This window comes from Symphodus melops (genome assembly GCF_947650265.1).
Source record: "Symphodus melops genome assembly, chromosome: 12".
NCBI lineage: Eukaryota > Metazoa > Chordata > Actinopteri > Labriformes > Labridae > Symphodus > Symphodus melops.
The window spans coordinates 4,892,710-4,916,304 of NC_136702.1; the positions used below are offsets into that span (position 1 = coordinate 4,892,710).

A 23,595-nucleotide genomic window follows, 5' to 3' on the forward strand; every position below is an offset into this window, starting at 1 on the left:
TCTCTGAAACCATCAAAGTCCTCTTTGAGCTGACTAAAGGCGGCCATACACGATTTTTCTTTTTTTTTGGGTCGATTTCTGAGTCCAGCGAGAATTTTCGGAGTGACCACAATTTATTTAAAATAGCCTGGGGGTAATCTATGGTGTTTGCTTTGCTGAATGTGGCTAACGTTAGCTGTGTTGGCGACGATCTGGGCTGAGGTGCTGCTCGTCAACAGGCACGCAGGCAACTGCTATGGGCAAGGGCAGTAGGAAACCTCCTCAAAGGGGTCCCCATCTGATAGCACTCACTCTTAACGTGTTATTTCTGTGAAAAAAAAAAAGATTTGTCAATGAAGGTTAAATGAAGAGGAATTGTCCACTTATGAGTAAAAAAAGAAAAGAGGACAATAATAATGAATTCTGGTTGGAGGGGCTGTCGATTTGTTTTTGCCTAGCGCGCCAACAGACCCCAGAATCAGCTCTGGATCCGGGTAGTAGAGCCAGTAGAGTAGGACCATTAACCCGAGCTCTGCCAAATAACAATTAAGTCGACTAATTCTCACATCCCCAGTGTGGAGCCATGTCTGCCTAATTTAGCCCTCATGATGTATAAAGTAATGCAGAAATTCTCTTCAGACATGATTTAATATGATATCATCAGGGAACGAGAAGCACTTAGGAACTCTTTCCAAAAAGTCCCCAGTTGTCAGGGAGTGCTAAGCTTTTGCAGCATCTGACATCAAGAAAACGGCTGTAGACTATTTCAGCTAAAAGCAGCCAGCAAAAAGAAAAAATCCAAAATTTCAACCAGAGAAATATTGGTTGCTGATTATTGACCCTGAAACTCACTTTTGTTGAATTTCTGATGGACAAACAGCGAAGCCTTCAAAAAACACTTTATTTGTAATTATTACATTACAGTTGTGCAAGTGGTGACGCATGCAGTGTTGTGGTATTTTAAAGTGGCATTCACCATAAAGGACTGTTCATGAAGTAGTTACAAATTGTTAAATTGTTGAACTTGTTAAAAAGACATACTTGCATTGAAGTTGTGAATCCATAGATCAACCTTTATTTCATTATTCAATCTGGACTGTTCATTCATGTTTGAAGGAAGCTCTCTTTGAGTGAGCTCACAGGAGAGTTCAGCCGTGGTGCTGTCCATGGTGCTGAACTTCACAAACTGAACGCCATCTGTTCCAATCTAAAACCTCTCCGTGTTCTATATGAACGGAGTCAGTTTGTCAACGGGCAAGGCAGGCAACTTCTTGGGGCCCTAGGCCAGTAGGGGGCGGCCAAGAGGTGATCAACTTGAAGCCACAGTCGTGACTCAAAATGTGTTCAAAATGAAATGGGGAAACATCCCTAAGGGGGACCCCATCTGACAGCATTCACTCGTATAAGAGTAAATGAGCTGAGCCCTAAATATCGAGCAGAGACACTTTAATAACGTAACTGATGTCAAAATGTTGGTGTCAGATTATTTACAACATAATGGGGATGAGCGCTGTTTGGAGGAGCCTCTCGTGAATGTTTCGCCGTTGGCACCAACAGACTCCAGATGCACTACTGAACAGAGTTCATCTCTTGTATGTTCTCGGCTTCTCTTCCAAACTTATTCATTCCATGTGATGAACATCAAGAGTTGCTTAAAATGCCTTCGGGTGCATTATTTATACGTTTTTTTTTTAGTTTGAGAGTTTTGGTCTGAGGCTTTGTCATGTTATATTCTCATCAAAGGCTTTCCTTTCAGACTTTATTCATTTTGCAGAAACATTTTCTTTTAATAGCTGACAGTCAGGAGACACACACAGAGAGAGAGAGAGAGAAAGAGAGAGAGATGTTGCTTTGTCTAGTTGTCATTTACCAAGCCGCTCTTGATTACCATTTCAAATGAGCAGCTCCATGCTTCATTACGCCACTCGGTGCCCATCTGAATACAGCTCCATGGACGGTTATCACTTCCATTTCCACATGCTACACTGTGTTTGAATGAGACGCCTTCACACGGAGAGAGAAGAGAAAACATAGTTCGAGAGTAAAAGTAACTCTGAGAGTGTGCAAGAAGCTCTTCCTTTATCTTAGACACGGATTAATGTTGTATTCAATCCAGTGTTCCTGCAGCTGCCGTGCCAGTGATCAGTTTCATCGTGATAGTTTCCAACACTGAGCTAAAAGACATTCAACAATATGTTTATTTGTGTGCACACTGGAGGCTTTGATTTATCAGTGCACTGTATGTCTAAACTCTGTAGGATAAGATAAGTGAGTGAGAGCTGCTATAGAGCTGTCTTAACTGTCATCACCTATGAGTGGATGCATGACACAGTTATGTTGTTTATTTATTTTTATTTTTTTTTCAGAAAACGTTTGGCATAGAAGATTAAAGACCTTTGAAATATATTGAGCCCTGACCCATGTAACACATTACTGTATTATTATTTTTTTTTTACTTCCATGCAGTACACAGCCATGTGAGCAATGGGGGAACAAAACTTGCTGTAGGTGTATTTTATATTTATTTTCCTCTTTTACAACATTAACAGGAGGAATGTTCACAGCTGCATTGGTTTAATTTTCTCCTTTTTGTCTACAATCGCTTTCCTCTGTATGTCTGGAGCTATCACAGCTAATCTGTATCAGTGCGTAGTCGGATACAGATAAAGAGATGGATGAAAAGATAGAGACGGGGAGCGCGCTGGGAGAGTACATCGTGAGTAGGAGGAATGCGAGCCTCTTGGGAGCTTGCCTGCAGGTTAAGTGAGGTTCTTGGAGACGCTGGAGAGGCTCTTTATTCACTTAATTACAGGTTGGCACAAAGTCTTTGATTAAAGACTTTCTTATTGAATTCACCATGCTTTAACAAGTCACAAGTATCCGCAGCTAGAGTGTAATACTGATTAACATCCAGAACTTCATACGAAAATGAGGTGTGCAATAATTGGGCAAAAATGTGATTTTTTTTTGGTGTTAATGTTTCAAAGCTTATACAGGGTTAAAATGTGCTCTGTTAGCTGCCATGTTTAAAATGCTGAAGTCAGGTTTTTCTGAAGCAGTTTGCCAGACACTGTGAGAACGTTTGGTGCCCTGATGTGTTTGGCCAAGTCTCCCACTCAAAGTTTACACCACATGTGTCTAAACAGGGCCTTTTGTCAGTACAGCTGATCTCAAAGGGAGGACATATAGATGCTCATAGATCACAGGAGCTGTCTTGGCTAAGCTCCCTCTGCCAGCCCACCTTCCTGTCTTTTTTTTTTTTTTTTTTTTTTTTTTCAAAGATGCGTGTGCCTACACACTCATTTGCTTGATGAAATGCTTTTTTTGTTTAGCATTTTAAGGTTTCACTGACAAGAGTAAGAGAAAAATGAGCACCAAAAGAAACCTTCTGTTTGCTGATGTTTAGGTTACTTTATGTCCCACTCAAAACACCAACATATAATCTGTTCACATAATGAAGAGGTAAATCCAATACAGCTGAATCTTTCAGTATCTTTCTTTGATCTACCTTAGTTCTTTAGAGATAGAACTGAAAGAGAACTGCTAGTTTAATACAATAAAACTAAAATCAAATTCTATTTGACTGGTGAATAAATCTCGTAATATCTGCGCACGTCTGTGATCCAACTAGCCGATATCGATAGTCAATAGATCTGCAGATATCGGCAGACCGAATAATCGGTCAGATTCTCATAAGAAAATTGTGTAAAAGCGATGGACACTTGATTTAGGTCAAACAAATAGTTTTTTTCGGGGGGGGTTTTGTACAAATAATTTACTTCCTGATTGCCAATACCACATTCCCGGCTGTAATTTCTCACAGAATGGGAACAGGACATAAATGTCTGTCAGTCACAGAAACTAATGAAAAAAAGTCATCCATGAGGAACTACTTTATGTGGAAATAAATACATTTTACTTTCCTTAGTTTCAACTTTTCAAAAAAGAAATTCTGTTAAGTATTGATACCATTTACTATTGATTAAATGGTCCACTGACGTATATGTCGTGTCACATCTTTACTCCTCTTCTTCATGGATCTTATGTCAATTTACATCCCAACCTACATGTTTCAGATGCAGGAAGGAGGTGATACTGGAATAATGGATTCGAGTGGAGGGTCAGGGTGACCTTGCTGTGGCTTTTAAGTAAACAGTGTTGGATGTGCGCATAATAAACAAGACCATGTGCTCTACATCCCACATACACAAAGATCAGGCAAAAGTTCCTGCTTCTGCATTTGTTCTACTTCTTCAACTTTCACTTTGAAGTGAACTCCGAGATGTTATTGCTTCTCTGCTGTACACAAACAGGAGCTCAGTCTGAACTGTGCTGGACTGTTTAGCCCGGCGCCTCTCAAAGTAGGCTGTTTTGTAATTGAGGGAGGTTTATTATAGAAGGCCAAAGGATATTTTAAAACCAATAAAGTTCTAAAAGCCCTGATTCTGTCTTGGTGATTTACACCACCGGGTAGCGTAGGTCTTCTCGGAGGCTTTTAGCAGAAGGATTTAGTGTGTGTTGGTGGCTGTACGCATGATGAAATACCTGCTGGTGATGAGATAACACATGTCAAAGTGTCGCTGTCACACGCTCACAATGCCTGCACAGTGGACACACAACAGAGAACAATGGCGTGTGTTTTTCTCCCTCTGAGCACATAATAAGCGATGACAGGGAGGGGTGGAGATATCGCAGCAGCACGCTGAATTAAAGAGATCAGAGGTGTTTATTTAAATATACGAGTCGGTGTCGGTGACAGGGAGCGGAGAGATTCAATAATTATCCCCGGGCAACTTTACTGTGCTTAGGTTGACAATGTTAAGGCGTCAAAAAGCTGCAAACAAGCCTTTGACCATGTTATTGTCAGGCCATTCTCAACACCAAGTCAACACATTCAGAAACGTGGTCAGCTCCCCCCCCCCCCCCCCCCCCCCCCCCCCACACACACACACACACTTCATAAAAATACAACATTGAGGTATCACTCGAGCTTCCTTTATGCTATCTTCTAGTTTACAGCATCTAAAGCTGCAACTAACCTCAGCCGCCATAACGTCTTTGCACATTCATATTGATATCGTTGTTAATATTGATGTCCCAGTCTGGGAATTCAAATTGGATGTACAACACAGCAGGAGCTCCACATACACAGTGAGACATGCACACACACACACACACACACACACAATGCGCTGACGTTACTGTAAATGGTCTCACCTCACCACCTGATGATATACAGTATAAAGTATACAAAGGTGTGCATGGAGTGACGAATCACACAAACACAGGACTCTCATCTACTTTAAAGGAAAGTTAAGCTGACAGCTGTAGTTGCCAGAATCAGAGCCGACACATTGGCTTCATTTTTACGACACCAGAGGTTGCTGTTTTGGTAGACGCCATGTTAGAAACGCTGGCTGTAACTAATGTCAGTCAATCTTACTGCAGTGAGTTTGGGAAGTCTTCTGGGAAACGGCTGCAACAGTCCAGCTGCCTTTCATTCAAATCAGCTGCACTCTTTGCCCTCATAGCCTCGAAGCCATACGATCCTAAAAATCAAAGCAAATGAGTTATTAGCAAAAAAATATATATATCTCCAGTTCAGTTTCACCATCAGAGAAATGAGCTACAAAGTCAGCAACTGTTTTTGGAACCAGGCTGTAAATAATGCTACTTTTAACATGGGATCTAATGGGGCAGTTCTCGGCTGTTGGAGCAAGCCTGAAGCCGACACTCTAAGGAGTGCATTTGTTTGCACTTGGCCTTTTTTTATGATCTTTTTTTATTTTTATTTTTTCAAAAACAGGAGATTGCTGTTAGGGTTTCACGTCCAAGAGCCATAAAATGTTATGAATGGCATCTGCAAGCTTTAAATTAAAACATGAATGCAAAACCAGTCTCATGTCCCCTTATTTACGACTGTCAACTGCAGCGCTTTATTTTCAATGTTGTAATGGAGGTGTATTATATATTTAGACTCGAATTGACAGCGAAGCCCAGTAAACAAACAAACTGAGGCTCGAGTACCTAGATGGTTATTTTTGGAAGCTTGGGGCCGCAGAAGAAGTGTTGTGTTTGACGACTTATGAGGGAGAATATGTTACTATTCTGTGTTTTTTTTAAAGTGTTCTGCTTCGTCCCTGTGATTTTCTCCTGATTTGTCGGTCATTTCATTTGAGTGGCCTTTATATATAAAACATATTCCCCCCCCCCTCCATATCTCATAAATGTGTGTTTTTTTCATGGCTTGTGCATGACTGACCTCCTGTAGATCAACATATTGGAAAGATGCTTTTTGCCTTGCAGTGCTCTTAAAATGAAGAGGGGAAAAGAGAGGGGGGGGGAGGCATTTGGGCTGGTGGGTGGATGTGTGGTTGATGTGAGAGGATCAGCCACAGGCCTCACACAGTCCTCCCCGATGCCCCAGTGTGCTCTCAATGACAGGCTCCTGTCCACCTCCAGACTCATCACCTTGGAGCACGCAGGGTCATGAATATTCAAAGTGTCCGCTGTTTATCACTATGCAGCAGAGATCAATGTGTGCCCTCTGCGTGTGAACACACTCTAATCTCTCTTACTGTAGGCTACAGGCGGAGGGCTGATCAGTGAAAGGCAGCGCATGGATCCATTGTTTGCGTTGCTCGTTCACACTCGGCTGTTAAATGAAGAATAAAGATGAAGGAGAAGAGTTGTTACGAAAGCTTTACAAAAGTCTCAGATAGTGCCTAAAATGCAGGATTGGGTATTACTGGCAAGAGAGCCAGTGTTGGCACCGATCTGATACCAGAATTTATTATCAAAAAAAAAGATCCAAGTTAAACCAATAATGAGATTGTAAATAAGGCAGAGACCGGAGGAATTAAGCTATTTATGTAAAAAAAAGTGTTTCTCCAAAGAGGCGGCTGCTACCTGAGCCGTGACAAATGTTAGCCTTGCTTGTTTTTGGTAGAGCTGGGAGATTATTCAAGTTTATATTACAGCTGCTGTGGGTTTGGATCTGACTTTGGGCCTTTGCCGATGGCCTAGCAGTAATGTTGCGCAGAGGCAAGAGGCCTCGTCTCAATGGCTGCGGGTTTGAATCTGACATCAGCCCTTTGCTGCCTGTCACCCCTACTCTCTCTTCCCAACGTTTCCTGTCTCTCTTCAGTTGTCCTATCCAACAAAGACGAGAGAAAAAAACACGCCAACGGAAGCAGAGAATTAAATTCAAACATCTGTGACGTGAGGTCAAAATGGAGAGACACGTATGAAGGCAGCATGTTTGCAGAACTGTAAATCCCCCAGCTCTCCTTCACTCACTTTGTGGCTTCTCCTCTCTGTGGAAGTGCTGCCCCTTTGTACACAACACTCATGCTAAAATGCTCCCCCTGAATGAAGTGAAAATGAAATGTTTGGCCGTGTCTGGAGCGAAACTACTTCCCCCTCTGTGGCGTGCCAAATAAATATTGAGTTTATGAGTTTGTACTCATTCTCTAATTGGCAGCAGGCTGACTGTGATACTGTAGGACAAATAATTTTATTCCAATTTGGTGTTCCTCCAGTCACTTACTTTTAAATCTGGGAGATAAAACATCATAATATGCCTTATATATTGTTTGGCTGTGTTAATTACCCAGAGGAAATGCTAAACGGTAAGTAAAGGGAATATGGAAAGTCAGGTAGCAGATGTGTTTTTCAGTTTTGATTTCATTCTAATGCGTCAACAAATAGATTCATGACATGAGCGTGCTTCCTCTGCCTATTAACCACGGGTTACACTGCATTGTATTTAATCAGCTAATGCTGCGCTAGGTCGTCTTTTCCTGATGAAGCCGCGCTAACGCTCGTATCGAGTGTCCGCTGCGCTGAACAGCTGAACTCAGCCACTTACTGGATCCCACCCAACGGGGGAGACAGGGCTCATCATAAAACCGTTTTATTGGGAATGCTAAAGCTAGCACATCCAGTGCAGTGGGGGGGGGGGGGGGGGGAGAGAAGGTGGGTGGGCTTGTTGAGGCAAGTACATGGGATCTCGAGGGACAGAACTTGCAGAGTGTGCATGTGTTCTTCAGCCGTCGTCAATGAATACGTGTAACAGTTTGAGGTGGACGAGGATTTAGCTTGATGTAAATACAGATCAGTGTGTGAATGGAAAGCACACACTGTGGGTGGACTGTGTGTGTGTGTGTGTGTGTGTGTGTGTTCGCTTGTACACACACATGCATATATGTGAGAGCAGGAGGCGGACCTGTGGGTTCGCACACCAAATGATTCAGCACTTCATGGACAAGATTCATGTTTTATGACTATGGGCTTCCATAAATTACACCGCCTGGCTTTCTGCTGCTGCAGCACAGCTTCTCTCCCTCTCCCTCTCTGACTTCTCCTTCTCCTTCATTTTACTCACATTTGTCTCCCTTTGCCCTCCCTGTTGCTTTTTCTGTTGCTACACTTGCAAGCGTCTTGGAAATTTATGTTGTGGATGTGTCTCGCGCTGCTGTACGCCGTTATGTAAATGTTGTCAGAAAACAACAAACCTCAGTAGAAGAAGAAGAGCCGACGGATGTTTACCGCTCAGCCTACTCGTGTGGGGATAAAGTCCACCACGGCAGAGAGACGTGCACACTTGACTCAGCATGTTTACCTGTGCACCGTGTGTAGGCTTGTGACAAGCGGCTGAACTCGTACTTCAGGGAGCTTCCTGTGTGTTACTAAGCAACCGTGTGCATGCACTGCGGAGTCGGTTCTAGTTTTCTTAAGGAGCACTGTCTCACGCTTGGTCCCCTTTGTAAATGTGATTTTAGGTGTGAAAACAAACAGTGAAAGAGAGCAAAACAGAGTCTGAGTTGAGAGGGTTGTATCAACTTGTGTGTGTGCTGGATCAACATACTGTATGTGTGAGGACAGCTTGACTCAGAGGCCTGATTTCACCTGGACACTGAACATCTACCTGATACTATCCTCATTATCTCTTTAGAGGCTTACATGAATGTCAAAGCTGGGTCAAAAATCATATCAGAAATGAGGACGTGAAAGCTCTCTGGAAGTGAAGCCAAATCATGTGGAGCTCCCCCTGCTGGCCAACTGCTGTATAAGTCACGCCTCCTTCGTGACAGATGGGACAGGGGTTACATTATGAAATCAAAGTACAAGTCAAATACGTTTTTCACCAATGTGTTTTCTGTGGTTTTATTGTGCTGTTTTTATGGAGGGTTGTTCATGTTTTTTGATGCTATTTGAAGGGGCCGTGATTGGCAGCTGCTCCGTTGGCAAACGTGGCTCCTTCATGGAACAGTGAGAGGAAACGTAACCGAGTCATTGGACTTTCTGTAACTGTGAGTGTCCGCCCTCAGACCCACACAAGAATCTGATCTGCTGTGGCTTTCTCATGCCTGAGGGATCTTTGCTGTTTTATCCGTCAGTCAAATATCTGTTTTTAGTTAGCAGAAATGGCGGAACGTCAATACCTCATCTTCATCACCCAATCCCTGGGCTCAAATGAACGTCACTAGCATTCTTCACTGACTTCACTTTTGTTCATTAGGACGTAGAGACATGTCATCCATTTGTATATACAGTCAATGGTCTTTAGTAATTAATAAGCCAACAGTTTTTTCTTCATGCAGTCTCTCAGTTGTCAATTATTACGTAGGTGAATGAAAATTTGATTCCATTTATTGCTTGCAGAGGCTGAATATGAATCGTTTTGTGATCCTGAAGTTGAATTATCACCTCAAGAACTATCAAAAGTTTATTGGAACCGTTATCAAGGATTTTGCTGAGCTTGCAGACTCACCTTGGAGGTAAAATTGTTTTTGTTGCTTTTTCAGTGGCAGAAAATCAACATTGACATATATAGAGTTCTTAAACGTATAATTGTGAACTTCTTAGCTTTAAATGACGCATTTCTTTTGGCAAATTCAGCAGATTTGTAGCAACGCAGTCGTTCATTGGGAGTTTGATTTTCTCCTGGTGTTTTAACTGCTAAAGTTTTTAAAATGTAGTTATGTTTTTTTTTGTTTTTTTTACTTCTGTAGTGCAGCGCTGACCACCATATGCATGTGTGCATGCTGAGAAATTCTGGTATTTATACACATTTCCTGATTTTTACAACAAATAATAGATTAAAATTGGATTTAAAAAAAAAAAAAAAAAAACTATTTCAGCAAGTTAGAAACTTAGCTGATAGTCAGCTTGTAACCAAAATAGTAAGAGAAAAGCTGTTGTTCCTATCTGCAGACACAGGGCAGAAAAGCTCATTATTCTTTGCATGTTCATAGCTTTTGGGCTCAAAAGACATTCAAGACTTAACATTCACGATATTTATCCAAAATAAATAGTCTGAGTCTCAGCACCAAAAGCCACAGTGAGGACAGCAGACTGGTATCCCATGAACAGCAGCGTTGACACAAGCTATCTGTTGCAGCTGTATCTGCTGGTGCTGTTACACCGAGGAGAAACAAGACTGCGACCTCTCTGTAAGACAGATGAGTTAAAGCGATCTAATTTGAGCCCGTCGATGAGAAAAGGAGCCCGTTTCCCCTGAGCAGGAATTGACCTGGTGTCGGGGTGGGGGGGTGGGGGGGGGGCTGATGGAGAGGAACCTGTGAGCGTGTGCAATGTAGTGCGTACGTGCGAGTAGCATCTATTGTAAGTGCAGACATTTGTGTATACCTGGACTTCCCAAGAGTCCTGAGTATCCCGTGAGTTTCCCATCCCTTCCCTTTGATATGTTGCTATTTTTAGAGCTGTGTCGAAAGGTCAACTCCTCCATCGGTCGGAGGGAAAAACCTGAAACGACGGTTTAACAGAAGAACATGCTTCCTCTGGGAAATACACACGGCTTAGCGACAGTTGCCTGCTACATGCTTTAACGTCCTCAACACAAGACCTTGATCTAATGACGTTATGTAATGTTTTTTTTATGAACAACTTCACCTGTGGATTTACCTCACAATATGCTTTTATAAGTATGATTATTACTCTTTCCCCCTCACTTAGCACAGCATTTTTAAATCAGCACATTTTGCTCTCTGCCTGCTTCTCATCATTTCCCTTGAAATGATGCTCAACCTAAAGTCTCTGTCGTCTTCTAAAAATAAGAGTAGAGTATTGCTGTCGTGGTGTGCCCAAGTTCATGTGGGTGCAACGAATTCAGAAGCCTATAAAGTTTTTATGTTGAAACAAGTATCACAACATTAACAGACGCTTAGAACATCCCTTCCTCTTTCCACCGTCCATTCATATACTCATCAAAACATACATTCCCTGCTTTTTGCTCCGACTTCTTCCCTCCCAGAAGCTCCAGAGGAAGAAGTCTATTCAAAAGTATTTTGGCAAAACATGACAGTAGAGGGTAAAAGACGAACTCGGATGATTTATACAACGGTAAAACAATGTAAAACTACTAAACAAGCTTTAAAAGCCCTTCATTCAACATTTATCTTCAATAAAAGTGCACAAGCATTCGAGGCAAAAAGGAATTGAAGGGGACATTCATTCATTTTGAACATTCAATTTAAAAGTGGCATTTGCATCACTTTAGGTTTTTCAATCATCTGAGAGTTGTACACACGAGATTATGTTGTGCACTAATAAAAAAAATCACAGAGTAATAAACACTTTATTTATTTTTTTTTTTTATTTTTTTTTACAAAAACATCAAAATTGAACAAAGTTGTACAAAAATCAAGTTTGATGTGTTACCACTTAAACCGTGAAGCTAATAGGCAGTACCAGTGAGGTCAGTGATATATCATAATACATTGTTATCATCTGCTTATATTTCTTCTGCCAAAACCCTCAGATGGTAAATCCTGAGGCCGCTGATATTATATATATATATAAAAAACCCTGTCCCTCCTCCTCCTCCTCATCCTCCCCCTCTGTAGGTTGTAGGTAGGCGTGAAGGAGGAGGTGAGTGAGCTCAGGCCAGCATCCACGTCCACACAGTGCAGTGCTTTGTCCTGCCAAATTCCTGCACTCACAAATTAAGTCCCGCCCCCAACAGCCTGATTCACAAGGAGAGAAAATCAGCACATGACCGTTTGTTTCTGCAGCTGAATTGAAGTCGGTGAGATTTAAAGCTGAACGTTGAAAGACGCCCCTCGTACGCGTGCAGCTAAGTCATAGACTTCAGCTCTGGCATCTCACTTACACACTAGCTAATTATAGTCCACAGTAATTACAAATGTGTCATTTCTCATTAGAGCCCAACAGCCGACATGCAAGTGAAACACTGCATTTGACAGTGGGCTTTTTTTTAAAAATCTTTTCCTCCACTCTTTAATATCTTTTAACTTGAACATGGAGTTAAAAAAAAACTGCTCCAAGGTACCCATGCCTCCGTTTTAATGAAGCTCACATATCTATGATGATTATTTCATTATCCTGATTTGCATATATGTTAATTGGACCCTTTGGGTATAAACAGCGAGGGGTCTATTTTGTCATTGTTCTGTCGATTTGAGCTGAGTCGTCACATTTTGTCTTGTTGCATCGCCTGCTTTTCTTCTTTTCCTCTAACCTGCACGGAATCTTGAACCTGTTGCGAATAGCCGAAAGAGGAGACGTAGTGTGAAAACATCTCGAGAAGTCTCGCATCATCTAAAACTTCTGTAGTTCTGTTTATTATTTTTGACCGTGAATATCTGCTTTCTTCATTACTAACACAAAGGCAACAGTTCTGTGCCCCCTTGTTGCCCCCCTTTCAGTGCATGCGTGTGCAGTTGGACCTATGGCGCCGCAATACTGACCGCGATTGGAAACTGTTTGACCTGAGGCTCTGATCTATGCATTACACAGCCCTATTACATAACACACACACACACACACACACACACACACACACACACACACACAAACGTAAACAAATGCCACTTTCCTTTTTTCAAAACTTTAAAGTCACTTTCCCTCTGTATCGTACAAACACACACACACACACACACACACACACGTAAAAAAGAATGTATTTGCAGTGATTAAACAGCGATTGAATGTACATGCAGCATCAGTCAACAATACAGGATTAATTATCGTTGAATTATTCACCCAGAATCCCGATCACATTATGGCCTATCTTTATAAAACAGCCCAATCTGCTCATCCATCACAGTGATCATCTTGTTGTCAGTACAGTGATGAGTTGATTGATTGACGCTTACATTTGATCAACTGACTCACAGTCCATGTCATCGATATGTTTATGGATAATTCTGAAAAAACATTTTCTGCTCCAAACTGTTATCTGTGTCTTTCAATTGCCCAAGGATTTATTTGATGTATTTTTGTATGTCTATGTTTGGCTGCTCGTTGTCTGTCTGAAACTCTGTTCTTGTGTTGCTGCTTGTTATGTCCAGGACGCTCTTGAAAAAGAGATTTTTAATCTCAATGAGTTTATAATGATTGTCAGAAATGCTCAAACATAGTGTCTTCTTCTGTGGCATCTTGTTGGTCTAGGACGAGAGTTTTATTTTCCTGTAACAGGTTTCAGTTTTTCACCTCTCTTCTGACAGCTGCTTGTCTTGTTGCAATGGGAGTGTAGTATATTTTGGCTAAAGTCAGGAGAAAAACACTCACATGACTTCTTCATCCCAAAAAGGGCGCTTTATGTTTTATTCTGTGGGTCAATGTTTTGCTTCATTATTGTAAACTAGAGTTGATGGAGCTCAGCTGAATGGAACATCTTTATCTGCTTTGCCATCACAAATCTTCTGTCCTTTAAAAACTCACAAACGCTCATCCTCTGTACAGTAAGACTCCGTGTGCTGCAGGATTTCAGTGTTGTTCATGAAGAGGCAGCGTCCTGCTGAGCTCTGCACTGCCCTCTAGTGGCTGAAGAGAAGCAAAGCATTTAGTGAGGAATGATTTAAGCATGACGGTAGGGTTAAAAACAAGCTCGAGGTCTGCCTTTTCATCCTTGTTGTGAAACAGGATCACATTTGATTTGTGTTTGACAGTGTGGTGTGATGCTTATGATGGAGAATAGTGCACCTAATGCACGTCTTTTGAACAGCCTTCTTATATCTACCCAGATTATGAATCTATATCAAGGCTCCTTTAAACTAACACTACAGCCATATGTCAAGTAAAGTGTGTGTGTGTGTGTGTGTGTGTGTGTGTGTGTGTGTGTGTGTGTGTGTGTGTGTGTGTGTGTGTGTGTGTGTGTGTGTGTGTGTGTGTGTGTGTGTGTGTGTGTGTGTGTGTGTGTGTGTGTGTGTGTGTGTGTGTGTGTGTGTGTGTGTGTGTGTATGTGCTTTAATGCTGCAAGAGGCTGCATTCACTTTAACCGTTTGCATACAGTGCAGTTACAATAGTCACAATGTTTTTATTAGGAGCACCTCCAGTCGCCTCTCTGTAAGCCAGCTGTTTGTGCACCAGACTAAAATGTTTTGCATCTTTACGCGTTTCACTAAATCGATTCTTTGGTTGAGTTTGTCTTTAGTGAAGTATCGGAATATTGTTTTTTTTATGCTTATAATGACTGATCGACTTATATGGCATCATGGTAACATGACATGCTCGTGTGGTTTCTTAACTTGAATTCCAAATCAAGTATCTTTGAAAAGAAAAACATGACTTCAAAAAAAAGAAAAAAAGAAAATCCAGCACACTCGCTCTTGGAAGTATCACCAATTTCAGGCCCTCTGAACCTTTGTCAAGTGCGCCTTAATGAAAGGTTCCTTTGGATTTAAGAACACCTCCTTAAAAACATATTCTCTCATAATGCAATTTTTTTATTCTTGAATCCAGTTAATGTCCATCTGAAAGTGACGAATGTTCTGTGTCGTCAGATTACAGGCGGTGCACTCTTGGCCCTTTGTGCAACATGTTAGTGTGCTGTGTGTCCCATCAGGGTTCTGCTCATGAGCACGTTTAACTCAGAAGGTTTTATATGTATTCTACATGTTGTTCTTTTACAAGGACTACAGTTCTTATGTTTATTGAAATTTTTTTTTTTGCATCCTCAGTGGGGGATTTATTTGTTACAGTTGCTCTTTCCTTAAAAAATCCAAGTAAGAAATAGAGTTTGATGAAAAGAATTAAGAGTAGAAAAAGAAATAAAAAAGTGCAGATCATTTAAAGAAATAAAGCAGTGTGTGCACAACGTGTAGAGCAGAAGTCCTGCGCAGTCGGCTCAGTGAAAACAGTTTAATCCAGTTTAGTATCAGCAGTGCACAGCTGAGTTATTGTTTATCAGCATACAGGATTGTAATTGCATGCCTTTCGTAATTCTATCACTGAAGAGAATGTTAAATAAAGATCTCTTGACAAGGTCTTGGACGGCATTAATCTGCTGGAAAACATGGATTACAGCTAAAGCCAATCACTGGCTCGTATGAAGAAGGAGCAGATTTATTCTAAGTACTGCAGTCATATTAAGTACAAATCCAGCTGTTAATAGGATGAGCTTAAAAAAGGAGAAGTGAAACAGACGTAACTCTAATAGAAAGATGTGCATGTTGTGTTGTTCTGGAGTTTGGACTTCACCTTCTGTTCTCCACCTCAGAGATCACAGACGAACAGGAACACCTCCGTGGTTGTGCTGCAGTGAGACTGAGCGTGTGCAGCAGCGATACAGGACAGGACGTGCTTGATGTATTCGTAGCTTTGGTAACATTTGATCTGCGACAGAGTTAATGGCTGTCTGAGTGTCTGCCTGTAATGACTGCTGTCATATCGAAGTATTAACCCCGTCACTTTAGACTAATCACTGTACTCCCTGTCCCCCTGCCACCTCCATTAGCTCACAGTCACACACACACACACACACACACATGCATTCTTCCTATAGTGGCAGGATATAATCCATTTCTTCTAACTTTATCCTCCCGACCGAGAGGGTCACCGCAGCCAAAGTGTGGCCCCTGCTAATGACGATTAGCGTCATAGCTCCGGCCGTTACAGACACCATTAGTCTTTCATTGTCTCTTGGGGAACACTTTATTGCTGTTCTCAATCAGAGGTGGCTGAGGTCCCGTTCACACACTGTCTCATCGGAGATCTATGGCGCATGTCATATAATAGACCTCCACGAATTGGACACACACACACACACACACACACACACACACACACACACACACACACACACGCACACACACACACACTTATTGGACATAATATTTCATGCAGTGTGTTATTTTTTATGGCTTTGGTTCCATTAACAAGAGCACAATTTGTCATGTTGTCATCAAGTTTATAACTCATGTTATGTAACGCTATATTACTTTTTGCGTTCTTTTTTTCAACATGAAATCAAACAGTTATTCTTTCCCTGGTGGGAAATCTCTAGTGTTCTGTTTCAGCTAAGATCAGCAGCAACAATAAAACTCATTTGTTGCTGTTAGACGTTTTCACTCTAAATCCAAACAGTCTCAAAAGAGGTGATCGGACTTAAAGTAGCAAGGGCTCATGGGAGTTGTTTTTATTGCTTTACACGAGGGCTTATTAAAAAAATAAATAGTTTGAACTGACATGAAACCGTTTTCACTAGATAGATGCAACTTTGTAATGTTAAACCACTGCAAATATCGTATATGAGGGTTGGGCACTTTGTGTGCTTGACACATAAATAAATATAATCAAATCTTTTTTGTCAAAGTCAGATTTTAGTCTACCAGATGTGGAGAAACGTTTTACATTTGGTGTAAATTTGGTAAAAATTTCAGTTGCAATTATTACAAGATGAGGAAACAAGGATTTAGTTGAGAATCAGACCCAACAAGTGAAAGTGCAGTGGCCTTTAAGTCCCAGTATCTATCTATCTATCTCTGTCTATCTATCTCTGTCTATCTATTGTCCACCCTCACACACTCACTGACTCTGATAAGGGCTTCGTGCTGTCCCACCGTTGAATTGTCAAGTGCATGAGGGATTTCTGGCTGACTTTACGAGCCCTTCATGCACCCCGTCCGTTAGTGGGCATATCTGCAGACTTGGCGTGAGGGAATTATCCATAGTTCAGAGCATTGTGACGACGAAGATAAGATTACTTGGGGAAGCCCAAAAGAAGGGAAAGGTAATCAAACGCCATAAAACAGAAAAAAAGGAGAGAGCACATTAGTCCCATTATATATAACATAAAGTAAAGCTTTATTTATCCCACAGCGGAGACATTTACATACAGACCTATTATGTAAGAACGTTTTATAAGTACCATGGCTGTGAGTAAGTAAAGTAAAAAATTAATAAAAATACAAAATACCACATGACATCATGCTGAAGAGAAGTCACAAAGTGTCCCATTTACATGAAACCTTTTGGAGGCCTTGCAGCCTCGTGCACTTTACACTCCACAGGTGAAATCAATTAAGTGCGCGAGTGCTCAACGTTTAGGGAGGACATAGAGATTCAGCCTGTCAAATATTTTAGATCTCTTTTTTTTTTTTTTATCAAAAGTTGAGCTTAGCGTTAAATCCTGATACACAGTGGAGATACCTCTTCCAGCCTCTGGCTCTTTAAACTCATTTACAGCATGTTACGTCTGGTTGATATAATCTGTGCAAAAACGGAATCTTCAAAGTGATAATTCGCCAGAACCACACGAACATTTCTTACATCCACAGTTGCATTCACTGACCTGATTTTGCTCATATCACAGCTCTGAATTCACAAACTGGCCTGACCTGACTTCACCCTCATTACCATTCTATTAAACCCCCCATCAGCCAAACACACCCCGAACCCTCACCTGCATCACCAGCTGATAAATATTAATGTGCTCACCTATGCTCTCCATGCATTTCCAAGTTGGTACACACTGTGTCTGCTTACCCACACACCTATCAATCAAAACACACATCCGCTGTCTAAGAAATGAAAAATAAAGCACATTCAGCTACACACACTCTCGGTGTCGGCCTTTAGCTCGACTGCGTGCCTTTCCAGAGGGGTTCGGACTAATTGATATTCTCCCACAATGCTCAGGGCTTCTCCAAGGAAGCTCACTCTGCAGAGCTGCTGACACGGCACATTCCATCACTGCTGCAGACTTAAAAATAGGATCAAAGGCTGAAGTGTGTGTGTGCGTGTGTGTGTGTGTGTGTGTGTGTGTGTGTGTGTGTGTGTGTGTGTGTGTGTGTGTGTGTGTGTGTGTGACAGAGAGAAAGACAGAGAGAAGAGAGGAGAAGTGCGTGATGACTCCTCAGTTGTGACAGTTTGGCTTTGTGTCTTATGTCAGCTTTGGGATCATTTTCTCTTCTCCTAGCTTCCAGATCTTTCTGTTTGTCCTCTTCTTCTCTGTGGTACATTAACCACTGTGACCAGTTGTTTTTCATGGTGAGGAAACCGTTTGAATTTGGCTCTGATGTGTGACTATTTAACAGCTAGAATAACTGAATGTATATGATAACCCAGTCTGTAGGGACTTGGGTTGGAAAGCAGAGGGTTGCTGGTCCAAGTCCAGGTGTGCACCAAATCTGAAAATCGGGCTGGGTCGCTGGAGAGGTGCTCGATCATTTCCTGAGCGCTGCTGAGGTAGCAGTTGCACGTTTAACAACAGACAGTAGAATTGAATTTTCCCCTCAGGGTTTATCAAATATTCACTATATTCTTCTTTCAAACGTGTTTAGTTAAATTATAAAGCCCTTGAAGAAAACTCGATTCTTTAGATCATCTATGAAGCTCAGTGTGGACCTCTCTGTATCAGAAGCCAGTATATATAAATACAACATTTAACATGAACCTTTTAGGGAAGGTTAATAATTCTATCTTCATGATAGAATTAGCTGCTTGTAATGGTAAACATGCTGTAAGAACAGTCAGTTGACTTTTTTTTGTGGATCATATGTGTTGCAAAAACAAATACAAATACTAAACCAAAAGAGGTACCATTGCTGGCCACAAGGGGGCGCCAAAATCAACACTGTAAAAATTCCTGATCGCCGCTTTAATGATTGACTTCATCACAAATGATCCATGATCAAACTAAAGTGTTGTGCGAATGATTATTTATTATTCAGTGTTTAACTGATCTCTTCTGGTGATAGGGCCACAGGGCTGTGTGTAATCGCTAATAGTTACAGCACTCAAGTTTTTATTTTTCTTATTAGTGGCTGGTTAAAAGCCTCGACAAACATTGAGGCTTTTCTTTTTTTACTAAGTGACCTACTGCCCAGCGTTATAGCTTCCAGGAAGACTTAATTAGATGACTTCTTTCGCTTTGCCACAGAGAAAATCCAACATTTAAATTAAATAAGATGTAATTGTTTGACCCCCCGATATCCCTGCCCCTCTCTGATGTCTCTACACTTAAAGAAACAACCAGAAGTGGTTCATTTTATGCTGAATTCAGCCACTTAAGGGTTAACCAGCTTTTTTTTTTAATTTCGGAGTAAGCTATTTGTGAGTGCAGCTCACACTGTGTTTCATTAATGTCTCTGTCGGAGGCTCCACACCTCAGGCCCGCTCCAGTCTTGGTCCCTGGGGGCGGGACAACACTCCATCAAGCTCACAACAGAGAGACATGTTGTAATGTTGCCATAAGTATTCTCTGGTGGCATATTTAGTGCAGCCAGCAGGGACTATATGATGTACATTCAAATGATTTTATGAGCCTCTGTGTGAGATGATGGAGCAGCTTTTTAAAGGTCTGTGAGCAGAAACTTAACACATGGACCCGAGCGCTCGTCTGTCTCGGAATCTCTCCGGGGTTGTTTTCTAACCTTTTCAAATCTATTATGCATTGACAGTGAAGAAGGGGCGGCGGTGTCGGTGATCAAGCAACACTTACGGATTTCCTTTCAGCTGATCACACTATAGCAACGGTATTCATTAATTCACCTGCATGTTATCTGACAGCTTCAGGAAATACACAGAGCCGATTTCTTAAAGATGAGAAGCGATAGTCACATAATGAGGAATTTAAGGCTTCTTGTCATGTTATACCGACTGTATCAAAAAATCTGAATAATAATAAAACACAATGAGGGATTAAGCTGAACAAAATTGTGTAGGCTAAAGCTTTAGCTTATTACGCCTTCCCTTTTCACACACATACGACACCTTTAACTACTTAGAGTTACACCTTCAACATGTAGTACTAAACAAAAACATGACATGTTTTTAGTTTCATGAGGTATTTTCTGCATTGTTTTTTTTTGTTTGTTTAAATTTTTTTTTTTTTTTTGCATTTCAGAGAAATTTTTTTTTGCCTTTGAACTTGCAGGCCACCGTACAAACCAGACCCATCAGCATCAAACTAGAAATGTCATTGTAGTCATTCTTAATGATGGCAACCACTGCCACGGGATCGATGTCAGATGAAGTGACTTAGAGGAAGCTGCATGGACGCTCTTTGTTGACCTTCTTCACAGCAAAGACTCGTTCGACTGCTGGAAGAAAACAAGAGAATACTTTACATCATACAACACCTCTTACTCATCCCATCCACAGAACAACATCAGTAAAGGCATCGCCAAACTGAAAGTTGCACACAGGAGTTCTACATTTGCAATGAATGTATTTAAAGAAAAAGTCTCACTGCCCTGTGAGCATAAACGAGTGGCATAAAAATAACACATGCTCTCTTACTCGTTTTCCTTTTATATTTATGACAAAGTCTTTTTAAAATTGGCTTTGAAGAGCATCTTCGTGACAAGCCAAACTTTCAGAGGATGACATAAACCTCGACATTGTTTGTCTAACACACAGGGTGTGATCTTTCTTCCATCACCTTCAGTTGTGATATTGTTGGTCCCTTGAGTCTGCTGGATTGACCGGCCTTCGTCCTCCTCCAGGCCTCAGCGTTCACTTTTAATTTTGTGGCCCATTAACAAAAGCTCTTTGTTTCCATCCCCTCTTACATGGCCTTTATGTGGAGCTCAACTATTAGACTCATCAAAACAAATGAAACACACACACACACACACACACACACACTCTTCAGCCTGTAAGCTGGCTATAAGCTGTTATTGCTTCTGTAGACGGACTCATGATACTCAATGATTAAACAGCCAAAGCAAAGGGAGGATGAGATGAAGAGCGGTAAAAAAAAAAGGAAATGACACAAATCCCTGCTTAGTCATAACTCATCACACTTTAAATGAAGCCCCTCATTGATAATGCTTTGTGATCTGGTTCTGGCAGGTTGGTGCTTCTTTTTTTTCCATTTACCCGGCGTCTGAGAACTGCTGAGTCTCGCTGCTTGTTTTTCCTATCAGGACGGTGATAAAAGAACACGGCCCTGCAGCAAAGTAACAGCAATAATCAAATGGGTTGTTTATCCAGCTTCCAGTGGGTGACATTTGCGTTTTCCTCTGCAGCAGGACATCTAGCTAACAGTAATGTGATTCCCCTGGCAGGAGATTCGATTAAAATGTTCCGACCCTGATGAAGCTTCACAAGTCTGCATCTGGAGCTGCTTTTACTTTCAGTTTTCAGTACAGGGGATACACTAATTGGCTCTGGTATTCTCTTTATAAACAGATTGCTATGTAAAAAATTTTTTTTTGCACAGTATTTCACGTTTTTTTTTTTCTTTTGTCTTTGCAATTGGCTTATTTCTTGCAAATTAGCTCCTCAGGCAGCATTTAGTCCTCTTGAATTTGCTTCCAGCCTCAGATGAAATGTCTAAACTTGTTAATCTAACTGCCTCTCTCTGTTCGCCCGCTGAATGAAGGTGTTTCTAGTGTTTGAGCTGAGGGCTCGTTGTCAGCTCACCATAACAATGTTAGGTGCTTGAAAAGGCCAGTATAAATGGGGTCCGAGAAGTCACAGGAAAAAGGTCTGAGACGCTTCTCTGGCTTTGGAATGGGACCGCCATGGACGGCCACTCATTCACATGCAGGAGGAAAAAAAATGTAGGTATGTGCGCCCTTATTTCCACCTCATAAATGACTCATTTCTCAGGGTTTTGATGTGCTTTCTGACAGCTCACATTGTATTCTGTTTGATATGGGAAGGGACTCCAGTAGTTGAAACTCATGGATTATTCTGGCTCTAACAGTGTGCGCTGTGGTGAAGATTGTGCATGTCAGAGCAGCGTGTAGAAAGATGGTTTGACTGTGTATGCATTCAAACTGAGTTTGTGTGAGTGAAACAGTGAAAGCCAAAAAGTGCAGAGTCTCTTTTATTCCAACGCATGGGTGCATCAGGGTTATTTTGCGCTTTGTAAGAGTGCCACATCTGTATAATTTATAGAGCTAACTTATTACTTAAATATATCAAAGAAAATGCATGCATCTGTGGAAAAAAATGGATCAAAATCCTGCACAAAGTAACAATTTGTCGACCGTTTGAAGATTTTATTGGCAGGAAAAATGCATAAAAACACAATTTTACCCAACCATCAAAGCAACGACATCAGCAAATAGCTGAAAAACATTACTAAAACATAATTACATAACTTTTGTCATCTTGGCTTCAAATTGAGGACACTTGTAGCACATTCTTTCACATTGGGTCTCCCCGTTTTAATTGCCTAATTTCTAAATTCTCCTTTCTGTGAATTCCCCTGCCTGAAATAGACATTGTTAAATTATCGTGGTTCACATTATCATCCAGTATACAGACTTATCTATTTGTAAAAAGCAATTTGCAGACACAGTCTGCTGCTTAAAATGGCTAATCCTGCAGGGTTGTATTCCCAAATCCCTCAGTTTCCTGAAGCTGCAATTTTACAATCAAGGAATACAAGCCCATAGCATCAACGTAAATGTACGTTACCAATCTCTCTCTCTCTCTCTCTCTCTCTCTCTCTCTCTCTCTCTGTGTGTGTAACAGTAACAGGGCTGCTCCTGCACCTCGGTGCCGTGGGTGCACCCACCATTGTTGATCTGACAGTGTCCGCTGCTGGCTGGAGCGTTAACTGCAGTGTGTGTCTCCTCCAGCAGCGCGGAGCAGCAGCTTTTCACTGCACTGCCACGAGACACCAACTCTGCGTGCCTCTCCAGCTCGACACTGAAAGAGTGCTGCGTAAAAACGATGATGGACAAGCGAAACAACACCCCTAATAAGTGTGACCATAAAAAAATCATGTGGATTTGATAAGGAATGTATAGGGAGTTAAGAAGCACGTTTCATCAGTTCCCAGACTCTTATTGTTATGGGAATTATGAAAGCCGACTTATCACACTGAATAGTTGTGTATCTGCCGGTTCAACCCCTTCTGTTTTCTCACATCCGTCCAGCTGGGCATCAACAGGTGCTTCTGTCGTGCGTTGAATGAACGCGCTTCACAAACACGGCGATGCTCCAACGCTCCTCTCCCCTATGAGCCCAAATGTTTAATTACAGTCACAAACAGCAGATGGCTCTCTTGAGTTTTAATTCCTGAGCCTTAGATGATATTCAACCACAAAACAAGACCAAAGGATTTCATAGTTGTTTTTACTTTATACGCAGTTTTAGTTGTTTTAGGGCGGTGCGTCCGGTTCAGCGTTTAACATATGGACTATTATGGTGAAGTGAGGCGTTAAGTGGATCTCCTGGTGCTTGTGGTTCACGTCCACAAGTCCCGAGTGGACGTCCAAGTAAAGGTTATGGTGCTGGACTGAGATGAATGCTCGGTGCTGAAATTAGCGGAGCTGTCCGAGGTGCTGAAACCACACAGCAAATATATGTGACCGGCTTGCAGTGGGGGAAAAAACCCCCCCAGCAGAAATGGGTTCCTCTGCCACACTCGTATTCCCCCACAGA

The 23,595-nt window shown here is 41.5% G+C and overlaps 1 protein-coding gene across 1 annotated transcript in view; it reads left to right on the top strand.

Annotated features, from left to right (window-relative positions):
• Window positions 1-23,595, top strand: part of fgf14 (fibroblast growth factor 14) — a 102,010-nt gene that overhangs the window by 36,228 nt on the left and 42,187 nt on the right. The gene's annotated exons all lie outside the window — the stretch shown is intronic.